At 35.9% G+C, this 23,396-nt stretch overlaps 1 protein-coding gene across 4 annotated transcripts in view; it reads left to right on the top strand.

Moving 5' to 3' along the window:
• LOC129774922 (homeotic protein antennapedia) overlaps nucleotides 1-23,396 on the top strand; it is a 120,302-nt gene that overhangs the window by 6,849 nt on the left and 90,057 nt on the right. The window lies entirely within an intron of this gene.

Raw genomic sequence — 23,396 nt, 5'->3', positions numbered from 1 at the left:
TGAGTGGTCGATAGCTCGCGTTTACATAATCACCTCACTCACCTGAGTGAATCCTAATTCTTACCTCTCCCCACAAACAACTATCCCTTTCATGACGATCGCAAGGGAACCAAGCTATAGAGGTGGCCCTTCTGGCCGCGATTATCATACTAACATTCCTTCCTTTCGTCGGGTGACTATAAGGACATGGTCGGCGTCGTCATTGACTATTTGAAGCTCAAACCACCGAAACTTGCACAATGAGAATGGTTTGCTACTCCCAAGCATCATTCAGTGCGTCCTTCGTGCAATTTCCCTGGTCCAGGTCAATCCCATCTCAACATAGTATTACTTGCGTCATTTTCATTAGTACTTAGTTGAGATTTATATGGCAAATAACACGCCTTGAATGCATTCTGAGTGGCAAGCTCTAGAATACGCTTGAGTAAAGTGCAAGTCGAAGGAAATTTCTTTGACGAAAAATTCCCCGACCCGAACGGGAATCGAACTAGAACCCCCGGTATATTAGGTTTGATGCTAACCACTCGGCCAGGGGAGCCACCTCATGATTTTTTTAAGAGTGCAAGTGCACTCTACAAGACAAAGCGCAGTGTTAGTTACGATAGCGGACTCATTTTAAAATGAATTCACTTCTAACTATGAATAAAATTTAATTGCACTGATATCCAACCAAAACTTCTTAAGCTAATTGATTGATTAGCTTAGGAAGTTATTAGATAAACAATCTACGGAGACCTACGAAGTTCAAAGACTTTCGCCTGCCTTGGTCGGATTCTAGTCGGAATACATGTTATATCCGGACGAAACCCCCGGCATGAGAAGCAAGTCGAAGCGCAAAATTTTATTTGAGTTCACATGTCTTGCGTGTTCCAAAACAGCTTTTGAGAACATCGGTCTACACGAGAGAGAAGAATACAGTAATATAATATAGACTATCAAAAGAAATAACACGTCATTTTAGTCTTTATGTTCAAACTTCTATTTGTAACACAATAGCAGAAACTATATATCACTGATGTTTGTTCGAAGTATTCAGTTCATCGTCAAATATTTAGGGCTTTTACACATTGAATATTTTTCTTTATTTTATTATTGAAAATTTACTCTCGCACGCAACATTCAAATTTCTACTGAAAATGTTAATAATTTATTTGTTAAAAATTGAAAGAGAACCTTGATGAAAAAATAACATCTATACACTAACAGTTTAAAAAATTACCACAATTTAAAATAGTTTAGAGTTCCCAGTTGAGGGACAGTTCTTCCACGAAACACAAAGCACAAGCTAGAACACCGGCAATTATCGTCAAGGACACTAACCGAATTTGCATTCTTTGCCATGTAAGAACCAGTGTCACAAAGTAATAAAACAATGTTTATGACGATAATAAAATGAATGCAAAAAATGAACAGCAACTTTTTTGTTCGCTTGTTTACTGCTGGAGCTACGTTTTGTTCCTTGTCTCAGCATGACTTTGTACGGTTTGTAGCGAATTTAAAATTGAAACACATTTCAGAGAAACATATTCCCATGTTAAAAAAGTAACATTAGGATGGAAGAAACAGCCGTGATGTTATTTTTTAAACAAAGACCCAACATAACGCTGCTCAAGGGCGTTGGGAAAAAGAAATAGAGAAAAAATCAAACAGGTTTTTCGTATGCCTAACTTACCTGTGTAGATAAAAATGTTTGAAGATGAGCCACTTCCAAACTAGAGAATGAAAAGGAATGGTTTTAGCTCAAAAAACACAAACTCCGAGGTCATCGCGATCTTGTCGCTCTGTTGGTATCTGTTACCTCAGAGGTGCGTCTGTTTCCTTTTAAAAATTCTGGCGAAAACATCTTTTTTCTACCCATGTTCTCGTTTCCCTCTGTCTCTGGACTTTTATTTTGAAATTCAGATTGTATACGTATACCATCCTCTCTCTTCTCATCAGGCCATGCATTGGAAAGGTTGTCTAAATTCGCAATAAATCATATAATATGTTATTATGTATGCAAGATGTATTTCCCCTTTGCCAACAAACGTATACAGATCTCGCTCAGAAGAATAATTCAATAAAGTAAGAAATTTAAAAGATATTCTTTTGTAACGCTGAAATTAATAAAATATAATAATAATGATAATAATAATGTTACCAGAAGATTTATGTTCTAGATTACAAATGTGTAGTGCAATTTGCAAGATGAAAATCCAATCCAGCAGAGGAAAGCAGAGCCGGGAGGAAATGAAGCGATACTCGCTTATGGAGGTTGACAGACTTAAGCTGTTGTGCTGTTTGCCTTCTTCCTGGATATATTCAAAAGGAAAGCACGGAATAAAAACCTGCGAAAGAACCTGTTTTTCATTCGCCGTTGTACCGATGATTACGATGTTGGTTTTTTGTATAACCATGTATTTCGTATGTCTCTCTCTCTCTTGGGGTCGTACCGGTTGTCCAATAACCGGAAGATAGTTTTTTTACAATCCTTCTGCAGTGTCCGATCTCGTGACACACGCCGTGCAGCAAATTTTTGGTATGTAATTAATATTTCAAACACGTTGCATATCGGCATTTGTCGCACAAAAATAAAACCGTTTCTTCCACATCGCATTAGAATGACAACTCATTGCTCTGCGAAGGTTTCTGATTGTGTTTCGGCGACAAAGGAGAAGCGCCGAAACTAACACGTAATTTTTAATTAAATTATGTATGATTATGAAATATAATTTGTTTTATGTAAATTTAATTATGCTGTACACGACTCCGGCATTATTATTGTTATTATTATTAGTGCGACTACAACACCACAAATCACATACCTCATCCGTGCTTTTGCATTTTGACATGACAATACATACAAGCACGGTGGCTTGTTTTCCATGAAGCATACTATCACGTACTACAACGGGTGTACACCACCTACTGTCGAAAGTTATAACGCCAGGATCACACGGTATCCTTGCAGCATACAATACTGGTTAGAATAACGTAGGGACATCGTTATGTTTGGTGACAGAACTTACGTTGCGAATCATGTCTAGTTTTAATATGCACCAATGCAAGCGAGCATAAATTATGTTGAACCAATACATAGCGGCATTTTGTTCGTACTTCGTTTATTTCGAATTGATGGAATCGATCCATTAATGTGAATACTGATTTTGTATTCCCATTAGGATGATGCTACTTCAATATATTAAACCTAGTCATTTTTTCAGCCCACCCATGTTTCAGAAATTCAACACTTTGGAACAAGTTGTTTTCTGTTTGTAACTCATCAATCGCGTCCTTGGTTATTTTTTTCCAATGACTGATTTTTTGTTGTTTTGTTGGTTTGCTAAATTGATAAAATCTCCACATCAGTAATAAATCATACTCAAACTATACATAAGAACTTATATGTTTCTAGAGCTCAAAGAGTAATGTTGAGCGCCCATTCACATATGCCAAGATGCCAACACAAATGATTGTTGTCACTTGTCTAGACCCGGATCTAACACCTACAACGCCTTACTTGACAAGTAAATAGACTATGCGGTACGAGTATTGCCTCAATATGTCACTTACCTCTGCCTCCCCATTCTTACAGCTTTTGTGACAATAATTTAAATTTCAAATTTACACCTAAACTTATCACAGATCACAGTACAGTTCCTGACTTCACTGGCAATTTGAATGCATAAAACGTAATCTGAGAATCTCCTCGCTCCCTTTGCCTAGTTCAAGTTGGCTTTGGCATATCAACAATGCTATTCTCGATGCGCCTTCGTTTGCTCGTCATAGCTACATACATTGCACATATTCAAGACAATTGCACATATTCCAACAAGAAGATATCTGATGTTTTACAGCTCATGCAAAAATCATAACCAGTCAACATAACAAATTAGTAGCAAGTTGACAAACCGTGCAACTTTGCGATAATCATTATCGTTGTCAGGTCTATGTTAAGTTTAAGCTCCACCCTTGTATCATATTAAACACCTTTAGAAATATGTATATAACGTTTCAAAACTCGTAGAAGAATATGACATCATATATTTTCTCATTTTCGTGGCATTGTCACATGTAAGGGATTACGTTATACAAGCTTTCCTTTCCAAACTGAACAATGCATGCCGTAAAAACAGTTTGCTCGTTTTGAAATGCTAATAGTTCCATCAAAGCCCCTCTTTGCGATAGTGTCACGTGTCGCATGAGCGGAGTCAACGAAAATAAAAGTAAATGCGCGAAACAATTTTGATTGAAACTTTATCTCGTAAACTTCAATAACGTCATTGTGTCTCATGCTGTTCTCGTTTTACACACGTCTTCACATTGATGTTCAATCCAGATAACAGTACCTGCGATTTTCTCGTCCTGATCCCGAAAACCATCGTTCTTTCTCTCGTTGGCCGCGGCGCCCTTCTTCCATGGCCGCAAATGGTGACGGACCGAATATGAAAAGCAAAAAGAGAGTGTACGACAGAGCGCACAGAGAGCGTACATTTTTTTCAGCCGATGCAAGTCGGTGTCCATTTCACTCCACCGGCTATCCACCGGTGAAACGTGTTGGCTATCGTCCTGAATCCAATCGATACGCAGAACGGACAGCAGCTCAATGAAGTGATTTATTGCGATAATAATAATGCAAATTTCCATCATCCCCTCCCACTTGCATGTTGGTACGAACGGTAGTAAGTGCATCGTGTGCTTGGATAAACAACTGGATGTCGCAAGCAGCGGCAGGAACATGTTGATGGTTCTAAATACGGTGATGAAAAACTTATTCACAATTTGAATCGACATTCGTAAAAATATAAAAACCGTTCACAAATGATTAGAACAATATAGTTGATTTTTTTGTTCAAATGCTTATATACTTTAGATTTCTTTGTATTCAAATGTTTAAAAATATGAAATTTTTTGAACTCTGAACGCTGAACACTATGATGGAGTTGGAATAGTTATTTCATTTCTTTCATAAGGTTATTAATCCATGCACAATAAAAACACTTCATGTTGGTATATATGTTAGGCCCTCCTTGAATATTGTAGTATTGCTAGAGCTCCTCATCAGGACACACATATAAAAAGAAGTCCATATACTGTTGCTACTCTCATGGCTTCTTTAGAACATTTGATACATATCTACATATCTACACATATCGCCATTCTCTCAGGTGAATTGTGGATTCCTTTCCAATAAAACTTTTTTTTTGTTTCGACGAAAATCATACGCTGATCCTTTTTTCAACATCTTTATATTCAACGATATACTACTCTACAAGCGCATGTCCCGTTGAAACTAAAAGTGATAATCTAACGGGCCCAGGTCTGGAGAATACGGCGAGTGTAATAACGTTTTCCATTTAAGGGTTTTTATCGCGTCTGTTTCAAGCTGTATTATCACTTGACCGTGTCCCGGGACCGTCTTTCCCGTCTTTTTCCATCAATGCGAAGTTTAAATTCATCATTTGCTGTCGATGTTGATTTATATTCACCATTTCACCCGGTTTTAGTAGATCAAAATACACCATACTATACTGATCCCACCACATACCAGGTATAGTCTTCCGATCGAAACGTTTTGGCTTTGAGGTGCATGAGCCGGCTTCGCTAGCCATGTTTTTTTTATTATTTTTTAAGTTTCTTGAAATAGGGTTATAATAAGCAAACGATGTGCCTCGATCACTTTTTTCTTCATATGGTAAAACAAAAGTAGCGAATGTCGCAAATTCTCTTTATTCGAAACGAAGCTTGACATTTTGATACATTAAACAACAAAGTTACTTTTTATTCAGAATAACTCTAACAATTTTTAAAATTTCAAATAAAAAAGACATACAGTAGAACCCCGATTATCCGCGGTATAGTCTGGCTAAGTCACCCCGAATAACGAACATCGCGGTTTCAGCATGAAAACCATGTTTTGTCAATACAGAACTCATTGAACTATCTATCTATAAAGTCGCGTACACCATGACTAATACGAAAGAGCATGAGCCTACCACTCACTGACAAATTTCGGGAAGGCCCATAGATTTACTCCGAGGATCATTCGCTCGCCGATTATAGAGGTTCTGCTGTATATCAGGGTTTTCATATCTAGAGAATAATCTGTATTTATACAGATTTTTCAGACTTTTAGAAACCAAGAATCTGTAGTTACAGACTACAGATTTTTTGGGTTTCATACAGAGTTTACAGATTTTTGAAGTTTACATTCCAATATTAGTTATGGCTTGATGTGAACAATATTTTTCTCGTCTCACCAATTTTATTTAAATAACATTTGAATCAATCTGGATGAAAGTCATTCTGGCATTCTGGCATTCTGGCGTAATGTCCTGCTTCGTGTTCATTTTCGATCCAAGCGGAAAAGATGCAAAAGACTGTGTCATCGCTTGTAACGCTAAATAAAAATTCAGGAAATTTTGAAGCTCAAACCGTTGAAAATACTGATGATGGATGGTGATACTCAAGATGGCTGTTACTAGAATCCGTCGTTAAACGTAGCCTAGAGAAATTCAACTATGGCCGAAAGAAGCCACAAGATGTTAACGTCGATGATGAAGCTGTAGAAACAGAAGCTGCTGAACTGGGCGGAAGTCTGAATAAAAACATACCCGATTAATTTATTGAGAATGGAGAAATTCTATCAGAACCTATCGGTACCCTATGAAGCATATGGCTTCAAACTTTAACTTTACTACAACTTTTCAAGCGATAACAGTTCTCCAAATTTTCGAATTGTTACCTTATTATGTTACCTTTTAGATCATTACAACCACTACATTTTTATGTGTGCGAAAAATTTATATCATATCTACTTATGTAGCGCAATGTAAATAAGCATGTCCTGATAACTGTATAAACTTCCATTACACCTAAATGAAGCATTGTATCTTACTACAGTTCTTGCTCTACGTGGATGCCATCCACATTGTTGAATTCATAATAACTATGCCAATCAATGATACTAAAGCTAAGATATTTCAAGATTGGACTTATAGATTTGATACAGATATCAATACAGATTTTCTGAGGAAAGACTAAGGTAAAAAGAAAATTAGAACGAAAACACAGATTTTATTATGGCAACCCTGCTGTATATGCCAAATCGAAGTAATGCATGCAACCTTACAAGCAACATCTAAAAAATTTACCGAACAATTTCAACACGCACACCTGGCATTGCGAATAAAATGTTACAATTCCTCAATTCTCTTAAGAAATACTTCGTTTTCAAGGAAATCTGCACTGAGGTTTCATTTAATAATTATAGAGAGCATGGTCGGTTTAGGACCACTCTCTCTTTAACACTTTCGTCGCCCAAAGCGACATTTCTGAGTTTCTCGCGGGGCCTAACTTGCGGATAAATTATTAAATGAAGATCAAACTTAGCTTGCAGTCAACTTTTATATGATCCTGCAATATTTCTTTCAATTTTAAGGTGATTTGACAACAATAGCACGTGTCGAAATTATATGGGTTTCGCCAAAAACTGCAATACAAACCATCCGTACTATAAATTAATAAAAAGCATAGTATAAACATTATAATAATATGGTTATAATTTTATTATTTTTTCTACATATCCTATAGTATGATTTAGGTGCCTATTTTATCAAATTTCTTCCAAAAATCTTATTCAATTTGAACGAGGAAAGTGTCACCCATATCTGGGTGACGGGGCGACGAACGTGATAATGGATTGTTACAATCTGCTTTCTATCTTCAGGCTTTTTTAAAATTATTAAAAATATTAGTTCAGGAAAATATCTGCGAATGAAGTGAATAAAAAATGACATCTGCATTATTTTAATAAAAATATCAAAAAAGTGTTTTCCAGTGTTGTGATTTTCTTTGTAATTGATTTTTTTTAAGTTTGCACAACTTGGTGCAAGACTCCTAGATTCGATTTTGTCAAATATCATTTCATAGTATCATATTATGTCAGAAAGTGGAGAGCCGTTGTTATATGAGCAGACATGAAGTTGGCGTGATTACATCATATGGATAAATTTACTGATGACGGTAGTGATTCCAAGATTTATATACTGACTGTTGATTGGTACATTCATTGCATTGTGCATACATGACATTTATGATTATAATTACGAATTCTACTCAATATGACGCTATTGATATGAAAAAACTTGTTAGATTTTGATAACAAAAATGACAAAAAACAAATAAATAGTCACTTCGGTTCCATTTTTTCACATTTTTTTCTGTTATGTATTCATTCTATATCATAATACAGCCATTCCATGCCAAACCGATATAGTGGTTCTGAGTTTTTCATCAAAATTAGTAGTTTAGTTCCTTTTCGCAAAATATTAGATCCATATTTTTTATATTTTTTCGTTAAGGTTGGTAACCTTAATTTCCTTTCGATTAAAAATAATAATCTAATCACCTTTCGATTTTAGGCTGGTTCGAAAAATCATATTTTCCCTTTTTTTCTAAAAATTACTTTATTCAAAAAAAGTAGATTTTGAACTACTGAACCGATTTAGATGATCAACATATCAAATTGAAGCCAATGAGCCTTCTATGAAAAAATATTACATCTCCAAAAAAAAATGGATTTTGTTTGACTGTTTTTTGTAGTTTACATGGGCGCTATATTTTTTTGTATTTTTCTTTTCTTTCTTGAAGAAAGGGTTTATTACATAACGTATCCAAAAATCTGAGATGTGTTTTTTTTTCGTTTTTAAGTTATGATTTTTTTAAAGTTAACATGTTTTTAGTCTTCATTCGATATTCATATGCGACTAGACTAGATCTATGCGAATAGAAACCCATTTTTTTTTTGCAAGTTGCAAGTAAATCGGATCAGTAGATCAAAAGTTAAAGTTAGTAACGTCACTTTTGGAAAAAAGGGAAGAATCATTTTTAGACCATCTGTTAGCTTTGAAAAATCATAATTAAAAACCAACAAAGAACACATCTCTGATTTTTTGGATAGGGTATGTGAAAAATCATCAGTTTTCAATGAAAAAGATGTGGAACAAAGGGTAAAATTAGATTTTTCGGAACGCTTTAAATGGAAATGAGTACCATAACGAAGAAATATAAAATAAGGGTCTGATATTTCGCGATAAGTAACAAAACTATCAATTTTCATTGGTTTTTTGCAACAAGCAAAAAAAACCGATTCGCATTAATGTTAGCGGAAGCTCACGGCAAGATTGTTCTCAGCAAATCGCTATCATCTTCTCATTCAATGGCACTAACTTTCCTAGAGGAACTTTGCCGTTTCAACGTAATGTTACTTGCCTAATTTTCATTTGCACTTAGTTCAAATATCTATACCAAATAACACGCCTTGTATGTATTCTAAGTGGCAAGGCAAGTCCTAAATCTAGAATACGCGTGACCACGGTACAATCATAGTATAATATGGAAGAAATTTCTTCAACGAAAAAACGAGATTCAAAAACAGGGATCGAACCCAAACCCCCGTCAAGATATGTGGACGCTAACCACTCGGTCAGGGGAATACCTAAAATAAAACCACCACCTTTTCTACTTCTATGCTTCAATCCGTCCTCGGTAGTCAAATGCAAGTCGTTGGAATCGGTTTATCGAAGAGGCACTTAAGTAAAAATAAAATCACAATTATATCCAAACTTTCCAAAACCAAACAACTCGTGATAATCACAAGCCCTGTGATGTAGCCTAAATAAGCCCCGACGGATTTATGTATCTCATCCAAGTTAAATCTATGTAGATTTGTTTTATGCTCGACAGGTGCTTAGCGTCTTTGGATGCGCAACTCTATTTTAATTGGGAGTTGCGTGAGCATTTTTGAAGCAAAGCATTTTCGTCTTTTCCTAGTGCCATGTTTGTTATGGAAGCCGGAATAAGAGAGACGCCAGACATTATAATTTATAGCTTCTTACTGTGTCATGGTGTAAGTGATAGAAAAAATCCTCGCCATTTCGTTCAAGGCGCAAGGGTCAAAAACTCTGTGAGCAGCTAGTTTGTATAACCACCACCACCACGCTAGAATTGGAAGAACGACTTGATATGTAAGAATACTTGGACAGACGAATCAAATTCTTCTGATGTTGTCGGAACACGTAATTACGACATGAAAAATTCCTAAATTACAGACACTCTATGCTGCGGATAATTTATCTCCGCCATGAACCAAACATCCCTTGTGCAATTTTGAAAAATAATCGACCATTTTTAAAGGCTTCTCTTCGTTGCCTCTTCTTCGATGCGAGCTTATTTCTCTATTGGTGAACCGAGAACGCGGTATGTGTTACTCTTTTTGAAAACTTATAACGAGACGGTGATTTATTATGCTTTGAATGTCAGAGGAGAAGAGAAGGTAGAAATATCTGAGCAAAACAACACGCAATAAATTTTAAGTTTCTTATTTATCCTCTTGTGCGTTTAGTTCTTCTTAATCGCAAGCGTGGTTCATTTACATGGTTTAAGGAATCATGGAAACGCTCATATAATTACTCGAATAAATCTGTCATAACGGGGATGACCTGTGCAAAAACACATGCAACTGCTTTAAACACAGTCTTTTTGGAGGAAAAATGACTGTATTTATTTCACTTCGTGACATTTCACACTGAAAGTGAAAGTTAATTTATTCAACAGACCCTGGGGATACGTCGAGCTTTGGATGGTGGCATGAACTCAAATGATAGATCACCACGACTCGACATGGGCAGCGCTCTCAAGGTATCCCCAGTCATTTTCGGATGCAATTTTCCAGATTTTGCCATTTGTCCATCATCGGCGGATGTGTCCATCCGATAAATGTAATTTAAATTTTAAACAGTATTAAAAATTCTATGAATTGTAAATTCGAGCTCCCACCAGATTTTATCGCTACAGTGATGGGAGTTTGGTAGAGGAAATAATAGGATTTATAATGTATCTAGAGATGGAAAGTGCCGATTTCCGAGTTAGTTGTAAATCTGCCATCTAAACACAAGCTGGATATTTGTTCGCATCCGTCGGTGTGCTACTTCTACAATCCCCCTAGTGTGCAGGTCAACGTATTCAATTGGGTTTGAAACCAGAGAAAAGTTTATAATTATGTAAATTCCTGAATTTCCAACTTGTCATTAACCAAACCTAAAATTACCGCAGGTCGTTAGTTTTGTTTTTTTAAGCGAACTGGAATATAACGCATTGGAGAGATTGAAAGAAATGATATGTGTATAGATAAAACGAAAATTCCATCTCTTTTACTTTGTTTGTGTAGAGCTGAAACATCAGTACGAAACAAGGTTGGTTGGCGATAAATGTGCTACTCTCAACCACAGACGAAGACAACGTTCGAAATTTTAGATAAATGTCAAACTAAACATAATAAAAAAAAAATGTAGTTCCGTTTCAGTTTTCTAGAAATGGAAATAATAAATGAAGGGCGCTGCCTACAGATTACACATATATAACTCGCATAGGAAATTCATTATTCGATCCTGTATGGACGCACTCGACGCAAACATATTACATTTCAGCTGGACAAGTTTAACATTGTAACCCTCAGATGAGTCACATAATTTGCTGTCAGTTGCAGAAGATACCCAACATTCCTCGAATTTTACTAAGTGTAGACAAACTATACGGCAACTCGCTACTTGGGGTGTGTCAACGACACGATGGAGAAATATTATAAGGGTTATAAGGTTAAAGTTCAAGTTAAAGTGAAACATAAAGCAAAATCTCTACGATAGGCAGATGTTGAGGATGGGAAAGGAGAGAAATTATTGATTTATTGTTCGACTCTTTCGTGAAGTTTCCCCACACTGGTCAGAGCACACGGTTATACATATAGCTCGGTTTGTTGGGAAGTACGACGACTATAAACTCATCTATCTCCGTGTTTCGAATCGGGCTCAGTACTAACGTCGCTTCGAGCGAACAACTTGCCAGATGCAATCCTTGCTTGTATTATGTGGTATCCACCAGAGAAACCGGCAGACGGTTTGGGGATCGGGATACGTTTTTCATTTCCAGGGTTCACCGTCGAAATTATGCTGGTGGTGACCAACACAGACTCACTTCTCTGTTCTGGTGGCTGTGACTCTGCCCTGTCCCCCTCTTGTTCGTCTTTGCAAGGATAACGGTGTACGTTGTGCATCTGACGGGCAGGATAATTTATGTGCACACCTCTTCGACTGACACCCTTGCAGCGCACCGGAATGTTTGAAGCAAAAGTGTCTACGTATTTGTGCATCGTTTTACTTACTTGCTGTCGTCCTTTTTGGAACTACCGCCAGACAGAGCCTTTCCCAATAATGATTTTCATCGTCAAGGGAAAATTGCAGCTTTTGCAAACAACGCTACGTGAGGGCACCAGGAAACCCAAAATTAATGACTTTTAAAGCGTAGATTTTGCAACGCGGTTTGTGAAAATATTTGTCTGCCATGGTGTGTTTCAGCTGAGCACGGTTGCGCGGGCTAGTATTGATTCGAAACTGAATCACTGGAACAGAGACTTGGAGTAGATGGATGTAACGAACAGACGTAAATCAATACAAATTCTATTCAGGAATGGTTTAACGGTACGCCATATGTGCACACACTTAAAAAAGATATTTCCCACTCGAATGCTGCACTTTGAAATTTTGATTTAGCTGTTAATTCCAACCAAATGTTATTCATCTGTTCCAGGAGTTGATAACATTCTACACAGTTTAGTTGGAAATTTGTTCATCGTACACCGGTTGACTCTTCATATATATTTTAATTTCATATATATATATATATATATATATATATATATATATATATATATTTAATTTGTTTTTTTTTCGGTCTCTATGCACACATCCCTGTAACTTGTTCGCCTGGTGCTTACGAAATTCGAAGAAATCAATTTTCATGCAAGCGCCAATAACAAGGAAATTACAATTGACCCAATAATACGATCATTGAAAATTATTGACGGGTTTACAGCGCATGGTAATCGTTTAAGCCTTCCGGGAGTTTGACGATAAGTGACAGGAGATTGCTCTTTTGGTTTTTGCCCTGGCTTTCACATATCTGAACACTTGTGTACATGATCTTACCGAGGCAAAGTAAAATGATTATTAAAATCATGGAAATTATCATGGTGGTTATTATCATGGTTCGCATTACCCATATCATGCGGGGAAACTCATAATTCCCAAAGCTTCAATTTAGATACTTTCAATATTTATTATACTTTTTTTCAAATCAATAGGTCAAATATTTTACAAAAACGTTTTTTGCACATCATGTTTTTACTGGAATTAAAAATTGAAACGTACTTTGGTGAAATATGCTACCTACTTATTCGAAAAACAGTATATTTAACTGCAAGAACTTGCGTTTAAGTTTTGGGAAACATGAGTTTTAACAGATACAATCGAAGTTCTTCTTAGCATGCCATACAAATGAAACACAAATTTCTGCATTACTCGAGAATTAATTAAGCAAATGAAACGAAGTTTGGCAGGTTGAAGTTTTAGGGTACAATAAATATTTCTATGGTGGTTAGACACTCCACCCCTCTCTCTAAGGGGGGGCTACCATACAAATTTCTACATTACTCGAGAATTAATCAAGCAAATGCAACCAAATTAGGCGTATGGAGGTTCTAGGGTGCAATAAATGATTCTATGGTGGTTAGAAACTACACCCCCATCTCTAAGGGGAGCTACCATACAAATGAAACACAAATTTCTGCATTACTCGAGAATTAATCAAGCAAACGAAACCGAATAAGGTATATGGAGGTTTTAGGGCGCAATAAATGTTTTCACGATGGTTAGACACTCCACCCCCTCTCTAGGGGGGAGCTGCCATACTGCCATTCCGCATAATTCAAGAACTAAGCAAGCAAACGGAACTAAATTTGGCATGTGGAGGTTTTATGGGGAAGAAACATTTCTAAGGTGGTTCGACACTCTTCCCCCCTCTCTAAGGGGGTCTCCCATACAAATGAAACACAAATTTCTGCATAACTCGAGAACTAATCAAGTCAAAGAAACCAAATTTGGCATGTGGAGGTTTTAGGATGCAATAAATGTTTCTATGGTGGTTTTGCTCCTATATTCCGCTTGAGATATGATCGAATCCCACAACATGCAATAGTAAGGTTACCTTACTGAAATTAGAAAGCATACTTTCATGAAATATACGTTTATCTAAATAAATGCAGTGTATATCTATATTCCAAAATCCTGGATACTCTTCCATATCCGCACTAGCACGAAAAATTCTCGTATGCTGCCCTTCTTTGTCGTAGCACACCTCAATACAGAGGGCTTCCTCTCCTTGTATCGAGCTGTGTGTGTATGTGTGTGAAATCAGCATTAGGCATGAATGATATCCGCTCGTTGTATTATGCTAGCTCACTCGAATCTGTGTTTTCATTCTATTCTATTTTTGGTTTCCGCCTCTAGCCCTGAGAAGGGCCCCTTGTGGAAAAAACTCTATTGCATACTCCTCCTTCACCCGACAAGAAAACAATCCTCTCCCGCTCGACACTCTGCGGCACCGTGTTGCTTCGATGACCACCAAAACTGCTTTCGGACTTACTTATCTGACAAAGTCTATTGCTTCACACTACCGTACTGCCGTTATACGCATAGTTGTCCCATGTTCCAAGTTCCAAAATCAACAACTGACAAAAACGCAATCAAAGTTTTCTAGCACATTTGTCTACCAGAAGCTTTAATCTTTCAATTCAGCAATACCCCAGGTTTTTTATAAGCAGTAACCTATCTGCTATCACTGAATCAATCGAGCTTGATTACAGGTTCAAAAAGTCATAGTGGAACTGTTAAGCCTAGAATATCAAGATGGGACAAATGAGCTTAATGATGTTTTTGGAATACTGGGATCCAGCAATATTTTTTTTTGTGTTTTTTCGAAAGATTATGCATAAAAACATAGTTTTATGAAGAACGAAGTGATCTGCAACACCTTTGCAGAATATAAATCTCATTGTTATTAGGCATTCGCTAACAAGGTTTACACGTGTTCTGTATAACTATTTTAATATTCGTTTGAATTAGTTTGTTCTTCCAAATCAAAATTAGTGTATTAACTCTGCTAGAAGTGTGGCAAAAAACTCATGTACTTGAACCGATTCATTTACTATGGATCTACGAAAAAATACATGGTGGAACAGTAATGCTTGGAATATCAACATGACACAGTTGAGCTTGATGTTGTTTTTTAAAATCTGGGAGCAAACAATATTTTTTTTAGTTTTTCAGTTTTGAAAAGATACTATGCGTAGAACGACAGCGTAGATGTCAGAACTATACTTTCGTCATGTACTATGTACTGAGTATGCAACGTAAAGGTTCTTCATCTTTACATCATAGCTATTAGATCTATTGTGGTGGTCTTTTTCGTAGATGCCACACACTCGTTCACAGGCGATTAATTTTTCCGCCACCACCTTTTTTCCTCATTTCTAATAATCGTACCGCGATTTCATTCACAGCACACTAAAGACCCTTCGAGGTGGTTCTGCGCTTGCACTTCATATCCAGTAAAAACACTGTATTGAAAAAACAGTTGACTGCTCGCTGGCAGGAGCGAGACTGTGTAATGGAAATTGCAATTACTCTACTTATGCATTTCGAGCAATAGATTGACACGCAACACATTCGCAGTGCCTCGTCGATACTTTAGTTTCTGGTTATAAACGGCACAGGTGGGTTATCACACAAATGTGAAGAACGAATATATGGAGAATATGGAATTCTTCCAATTTTCACCAATCATTTACTTGGGAATTGTAACTGCACATTCAGCTATGCTTGTCTCTAATTAATTGCAGGAAATAGAGCCTCCTGCCGATATAGCAGCAAAAAAAACTCAAGGTTTCTCTATAAGAACTCAGAACGATTCAACTGCCGCTATCAACCATCCCCAACAGCGGGAACTATTTTCAGGAAACAAATTAAATTAATTTGTACTGTTTATACATTTTGGGCTTATAACAAATAAAACACCATGATATATATAAAAGAAAATATTTATTCTATATTTTCTTATCATGTAGGCTAGATTATGCACTTTTGAAGAAATAGCATTGTTAAGCGTAGAGTTGTTTTTAATTTTTCTTGACACGGACCTTCAGACCTGCCTTGAAAAATATTTGATGGGCTTCGCTCAGTCAGTCTACACGGAAACAGTTGACATTATTCCTAACGACCATACATCTGATACACGCTCTCGGTGGTCAGATTGTTCAGCTTTGAAATTTCAACTTTCATTTTAACAGATCACAACTTATCGTTTTTATCGAAGCCTAAGAGAAAATTACTATTCACACTGAGTGCCCAATTCGTTTCGAAGACTAATGAGTGTGCCAACAAGGGAGGTAAAATAATATATGTCGATGTAATTCACCTCGCAAATATATTGTTAATATTGTTTTTTAATATCCACAAAAGTACGTGAGTTCGATTTATAATTAACCAGATGCCTAATATGGATCTTTCAAAAAAATATGTTAAAATCATGATCTATCGTGGTTTTATTCGCAAGATTTAGGAATACTTGTTCTGGAAATCTAATAATTTTATGAAACATGACCAAAATCTCAGTATAAAAAATGCTCTCTTTAGATGAATTAAACACATAAAAATTGTGTGAGCATTTTAGAATATGAATGCTATTTCGTACCATTTCGATCAAATATCTGCATATTATTTCATTTTTAACTCTTTTTACACAGAGGCTACTTTTTACCATTTAGGTAATGTGTAGAATGAAAAGAATTAATTAAATGTTTATAATGTTGTATCGAGTTTTACTGGAATCATGTTTTAGCTTAGGAATTTCGGGTGTATTGGCAGTTTGTTGTTCGGAATTTTTTTATCAAAATGACCACAATACTCATCTCATCATAAATTATGTTGCTGGAAAAAGCAACAAACTCGAATTATACATGAAATCATCAATCACTGAATTCTAAACGATTTTTATAATAACGAAATAAATGAAGTCGAGAACCATGAAAAAACATAATCGGTGGATACAAAATACAGCTCTCAGCATCCTTACTGGTCACTCATCACAAAAAAATTGAAATTAGGTAATTAAAACTAGTTCAATTTGTCCTTTGAATGCAATCAATTGCATCCCAATAAGTATACAAACGAATTCCCCTTTTTTGAGTACTTCAACCAGGCAATCTGCCCAAAAATACTATTCTAGAACTCCAAGGTTTAGGCCTGTAGAAAAATCATTTCCATCTGATCTGTTTAGTTCTCATGAACGATGTTCAAAACCGCCGTCGGGTGATTTGGAAGAAACAGAATTTGATAGTAACAAGTTTCCGTCGCTGTGTTCTAATTTTCCAACAACCAAAATGGAACAAAAAAAATTATGGCCGCCAAATTATGGCCGGATTTACTAGTGTTGGTGAATGATTTATTTATAAACCCATAAATAATGTGATTATTCCCTTATTTCCTATCAGCTCGAACTTCGTTCGCACACACATCTATTCTTCACACCAAGAAGCTACATTTCGGGCAATTTTTCCACACAAACGCGTTATAAACCGCTTTTAAATGTTTTAGTACCATTTTGGATTTATGAACGTTATGGAATCCTCAAATTTATAGTTACAAACACACCCGCATAGTGACGAAAAGCCTCGCGTTTTCATCCACTTATCACCACTACTACCTTGGAATGTGACTGCTAGCACAACTTTTCATACAGCGACCAAACAGCAGCAATCTGCGCAATAATTCAGAACATGATATAATATGTGAAAATTGCTTGGGACGCATCGTCTCTCTCCCTTCCCATCCATTCGCTCGCTCGCTCACACGTCTCGCCTAAACTTCATCTGTTCTTTGCTAATTCTCACTTGATTGCATCAACGACGACGATGTTTCTTCCCTAGTGTCCAACCAATTGATTCACGCAAGTATTGTGTATACATCCTGACACTTCCGTAAAGTATGCTGCTCTAGTGCTCTTCTCCACTGTACAATCAAAACTAAAACTGCTATATTGATACATTCAGCTGATGGAAAATATGTTTTAGTTCATTCCAAGCGAAATTCCTCTATACATTAAAAAAATTATGTTCCACAGGTGTTAACTGATTTCTGGACGCAGTCAGTATCCCGAAGAAGTGTGACAGCACATTTTCGATTACTAAAACTTTATCGGCTTCTAGAATACATTTTCTGTTTTCCCATATATGAAGATACGGAAGCTCAACTTTAGTACAAAATATCCTGTGCTTTTCTGTTGCCATAAAAACCATCCGTAAGCTTAAACTGTGTCCTAGTTACATAGAACGCCTTCACGTTGGCGAGTGAAGGAAGAAATTGCCGTGCAATTAAGATCTAGTGTAATTATACGCCACCATACGCGGATTCCACGTGGAAATCGAGGGAAAAGATGGAAACAAAACATTATTTTAATAATTGCGACTATATGTGAGGCAGTGCATTTTTGCTTTGATCTTGGTTCGTAACATATTACGATCAATTGAGCGATGTTTATTTATTCAATTATGGTATAGAATGGTGATAAAATAAATTGCATGAGTTATGACCGCACGCGTTAATTTCATCCAGTACAAGATATCAGAGAGAACAATTATTCCAATATGCTATAAAGTTCGACGAACTTATTCCTTTTATAGCACAGGAAAAATAATAAAGGAGCAAGGATGGTACTAGATTTGCTATAAAATTTGCAGCCTATTAGTCGCTTGCCGAAGGAAAACCAAACTTGTGAAAGTTCTCACATTAAAAACATCACGCGGATGGAGATCTGAGGATATACAATACGACGTCCAGTCCGTCGAAGTGTAGTCTATATTTGAATATTGCAGTTAATTTAATTCAGATTTCAACATGTTTAACAAACGAAATTTGGAATTGAAGACACCCATAAAGGAAAGTCGGAAGGCGTTGAGTCATACGAACTGCTCATCTAAATGGCCCGGGGATGTCTCCAAGGTAAAACAAAAAATGACATGTGTATACTTGGTAAACGACAACACAAAAGAAGCGCGAATTCATAAAAAGAAAAGTCGAAAGAAACGCCGCTCGAACACCTTTTAGAAAACAATCGAATTTCTTCTCCCTCACCATTCGTACACTCGTACTTCGTGTGGTTTGTTTCTTACCTACATTATTGCCGGGATGAAGCGCGCACTTACTATTGGAATCATGCAACCCACGCTTTCTCACCTGCGCTGGATAACCATACATTCTTCGTTAGGAACAGTATAACGATTAGAGGTTGTAGAGGAAGAACAATCGAAACGGGTCACATCATCCGAGACCGGCTCGATATTAATGAAAAATAATAATTGAATCAGTTCCCTCAGAAGCGATACTAAGAGAAAGAATGAACTTGCTGATTTGTTTATCGATTATCATTGTTATATCCACACTTACTGTCTTTTGAATGCAATGATGATATGAATCGAAATACACCCGGATAATATCACTGATATCATTAAATGGATGTCTATACTCTTTTTCTATGCCATTGTGAAATAACTTCGAAAGCAAATAGCCTTCCGGAAATAAACCTTTCGTAGGTACCATATGCATCGTTCATACTTGTAGTGAGATTACTCAAAGTTTTTTCCCCAGACTGCGCGGGACCATCGCTAAATCAAAACAAAATGAATTATTTCTACCATTAACGAGCATCGAGGCAAAGAACAATGCCACTCTGAGGATTTGGCGGAGATTTCACTAAAGGTGATAATGATTATCGCCGTATAAAAGTCTATGAGAAAAAGATGACACTCGAAGCTTTTGTCGGTGCGCTATTAATTTCGTTTGATATTGACTGCAGAAGCTTCCATCCCTGTGAAAAAGTATCGTTCATATCTTTCTCAGATTGTTTTCTGGACCAAATTATTACGAAGGTGGAATAAGATGAAGAATCTTCACACACACACAGGATGGAAATGATTACAGGTAAACTTCGATATAACGTACATTTCACTTTCAAAATTGTACGTTGTATCGAATTGTACGTTATATCGAAGCATAATAAAGTACTCACAAACGTAGTCTATAATACATTCTTGTGTTGCTGTTTTAGTAAAGTTAATGAATAACTTCAATCAAAAGACAAAACCAGCCTTTCTCATGAAGTTTTCCTTCGTTGATTAAAGCTTGATTTATTTAGAATCCGGAATCACAAAACCAGCTGTATTTCGGGATTGATTGAAGGTACAAAACTTGTTTTAGCATCACAATACAGATAATTCATTGTTCTATCAGAAAAAAAATATTGAAAAACAAAATCCTTTACACTTTGGAAATGTGTACGTTATATCGAGGGTACGTTATATCGAAGTTTCCCTGTATGTTTATTTACATCTGAGCACAATAAATTTAATGCAAACATGAATATTCCAAATATATTTATAGCAGTCACTACAAGGATTTAACTATTTCAATTTTTGTACAACATATACACTAAATTATAAAATTAATATATAACACAAAGCTTTGAATCTGAATCTTGTTAAACAAACAATCAATGGTTATTTCAAATGGGATGTTCAATCATGTTCTATAAGCATAAAACTACCCATACAAAAATCGCGAAGGCTTGCGGATAATCGGGGTTTTACTGTAATTAGCATATTGAAGTTTGACAATTTGCTGTATGAAATCGATTCTACCGTTAGACTAACGTTTTTTTACTTCCTCTAACTTATGGCACTGGAATACAGTGATCCAAACCCGAAATCGTACGCCACCATGCAGATCTCTTTTCCCTCCTTTTGAAAGTCGAAAAACTAGCTTTCGGAACATTCTACTTAGATAACGTCATAGTGCCAAATGAAAATGAAAGAATTTGGTATCTGTTTTCAGTATATGTTTTTTCATTTCTCTAAGAATGGCGAATGTATGAAATTTGACTCAAACTCATACTCATACGGAGGTTGAAATTTCAACTCGATTTCGAAGGCGTTGACCAATTTAAGAATCCTATCTTGATTATGATAACCCTTGATCATTGCAAGCAGAGTTGCCAATTATAATTTTCAAAAATCAGGAAGAATGAATATAAAAATCAGGAAGAAATCAGGATAGCCCATATTGGGTTGTCAGAAAAGTTTGTGCTGATTTTTGTGAAAACGAAAGCATAAATTTAATAGGCAGGATTACATAAATTCCATTTTTATTCAACATTCTACATTCTTATTATTTTGTTCTATAATTGTTACGCAATTTGCATGCGCGCTCTATTCCAAAACAACAACTCGAGATGCTGAAAGATAATATTATATCAAAATAGAGAAACAAAAGAGATGAAAAATACATAGAGAAGGTGCAAAGTTCGCCATCCTTGGAATCGAAAGGTTGTTTAGAAAGAAAAAAATTGTTTAGAGCGCTAAACGCCATCAAGTGGAAGTATAACGATTACAATCGAAGTAAATCAAATTTGAATTCAAGTCAAATATTGAGATACTATACTCCTCTCGAAACTGAGAGTGTGAAATATCAGCTGCAGAAAGTAAGAGATATGCCGTGGAGAAGACTCAAAGTATAAATATATAATACTAATAAATATAAATATATAATATATATACCTATAATAGGTTATGAATTCATTGCTAAATAAATTATTTGTAGGAATAGTACAGTATAGTTCGCCATCTTTCACGCAGCCAAACAATTCTATGTTTGTTTTCTCGGATTTTTTCATGCTGGCTTGGAGTTTTTGCCATCAAAGGAATTTTGCAGGGAACTTTTAATTGTCTATATTTATTTCCAAAAATCTACAGCATCATTACAGTGAGTTGAATAGAAATCCATATTCAGAATTTCTTTTAATTCACCGTCCTTTTTTGGAACGAATTTTTAATCCCAAATGAGGAAAGTATATCAGCAGTGGATGAGTTGTTGAGTGCGTTTTTTTTAAAGTTTGATGTTATTTGCTCCGATCATAGATATATTTACTATAGTTTCACCATTAAAGTTGATCCTACTTGAATGTGACGAGGAAATGATTCTTGTTGTATTGACATTGAATTCAGAACGGTTCCTCTTGAGTAATACTAAACTCTGAAACGCATTGCTTCATCAATAACTTTGCGGCCACTTACACACATACATACACTTCATACATGAGGTTATGTTTTCCTACATACTAATTCTCGTTATCATTTCTTAAACTTTTTAGATATTCTGGTTTCATGAAATTGCCTAGCACTGTTTTGAAAACCCTCGAAATTTTTTTGCGTATTGAAAATAATTCAGGATTTTCACTCTGGAAAAGCTTTACAGTCGATTAGCAACAATCATACATATTGTTAGCAGTGTTTCCACATTTAAATCTGTATGAGGGGTTAAAAATCTTACTCATCTGTACTTTTTCTTCCAAAAATCTGTACCATCGAAAATATTCGTTGTAGAGAAAAATCAATTTTATTAGCATAAAAATACTCATTTATTTACTACAAATATCACATTTCCATTTCATTTGTCATTCTTATGTTTGATGATGCTTATACATAGTTTTTCTGAATCTATAGTGCATACGATACTGCGGCGAAGAAGTAATCATGTACCTTAATGTTGCTTTGTTCAAATGTAAGAAATTTCACCCGCGGAAAAAATCTGTAGCAATCTGTACTTTTTGACGAACATCTGTACTCTGTACAGTACAGAATCTGTACCAAAAATAACGAAAAAACATGTTCCTTTCCAGATAAATCTGTACCTGTGGCAACACTGAGTTACGGTTTTGTATCTGGAGAATTTAATTGATTGTAAGCATTATACATGTGTGGACCGGAGAGCTATTATGACAGTTCTCATTTCCAACCAGGTTACCTGACAGAGATCGTAGAATATTTTTAAGGATAATTTTCTTTCTGAAAAGTAAAGAGTATAAAAATCAGGATCATTTCTGAAAAATCAGGGTAAATTGAGTGTTTGTCAGGAATGTCCCAAAATGTCTGGGAGATCCTGAAAAATCAGGAAGGTTGGCATCTCTGATTGCAACTATCTTCAGCTGCATTTAGCCATTTCCTACCATATGCGAACTTTATGTGCCTTGTGCATTGGGTCATTGTCTTGGTAAATCTTGTAGAACTCATTTTATTGATACTTTGCTTCATATTCTCCTTCAGGATGTTCAAGTGAACATTCTGATCCATTACACCATCGATGAAAACCAAATTAAACCAAAAATGAGATTGAGAATGAGAATGAGATTGAATCGAGGATTCATGTTTTACCAAGACAATGACCCAAAGCACAAGGCACATAAAGTTATGGAAGTTATCTGTGTTAGAAATTTAGAAACTTAAATTGATCAACGCCTTCGAAATCGAGTTGAGATTTCAACCACCGCACGAATAAAAGTTTGAATCATTTTTCATATATTCGCTAATACATTAGCCATTCTCAAAGAAATAAAAACCATTATACTGAAACAGATAG

Source organism: Toxorhynchites rutilus, chromosome 1, assembly GCF_029784135.1.
Source record: "Toxorhynchites rutilus septentrionalis strain SRP chromosome 1, ASM2978413v1, whole genome shotgun sequence".
NCBI classification, from domain to species: domain Eukaryota; kingdom Metazoa; phylum Arthropoda; class Insecta; order Diptera; family Culicidae; genus Toxorhynchites; species Toxorhynchites rutilus.
This window is presented reverse-complemented; position numbering and strand designations above follow the sequence as displayed.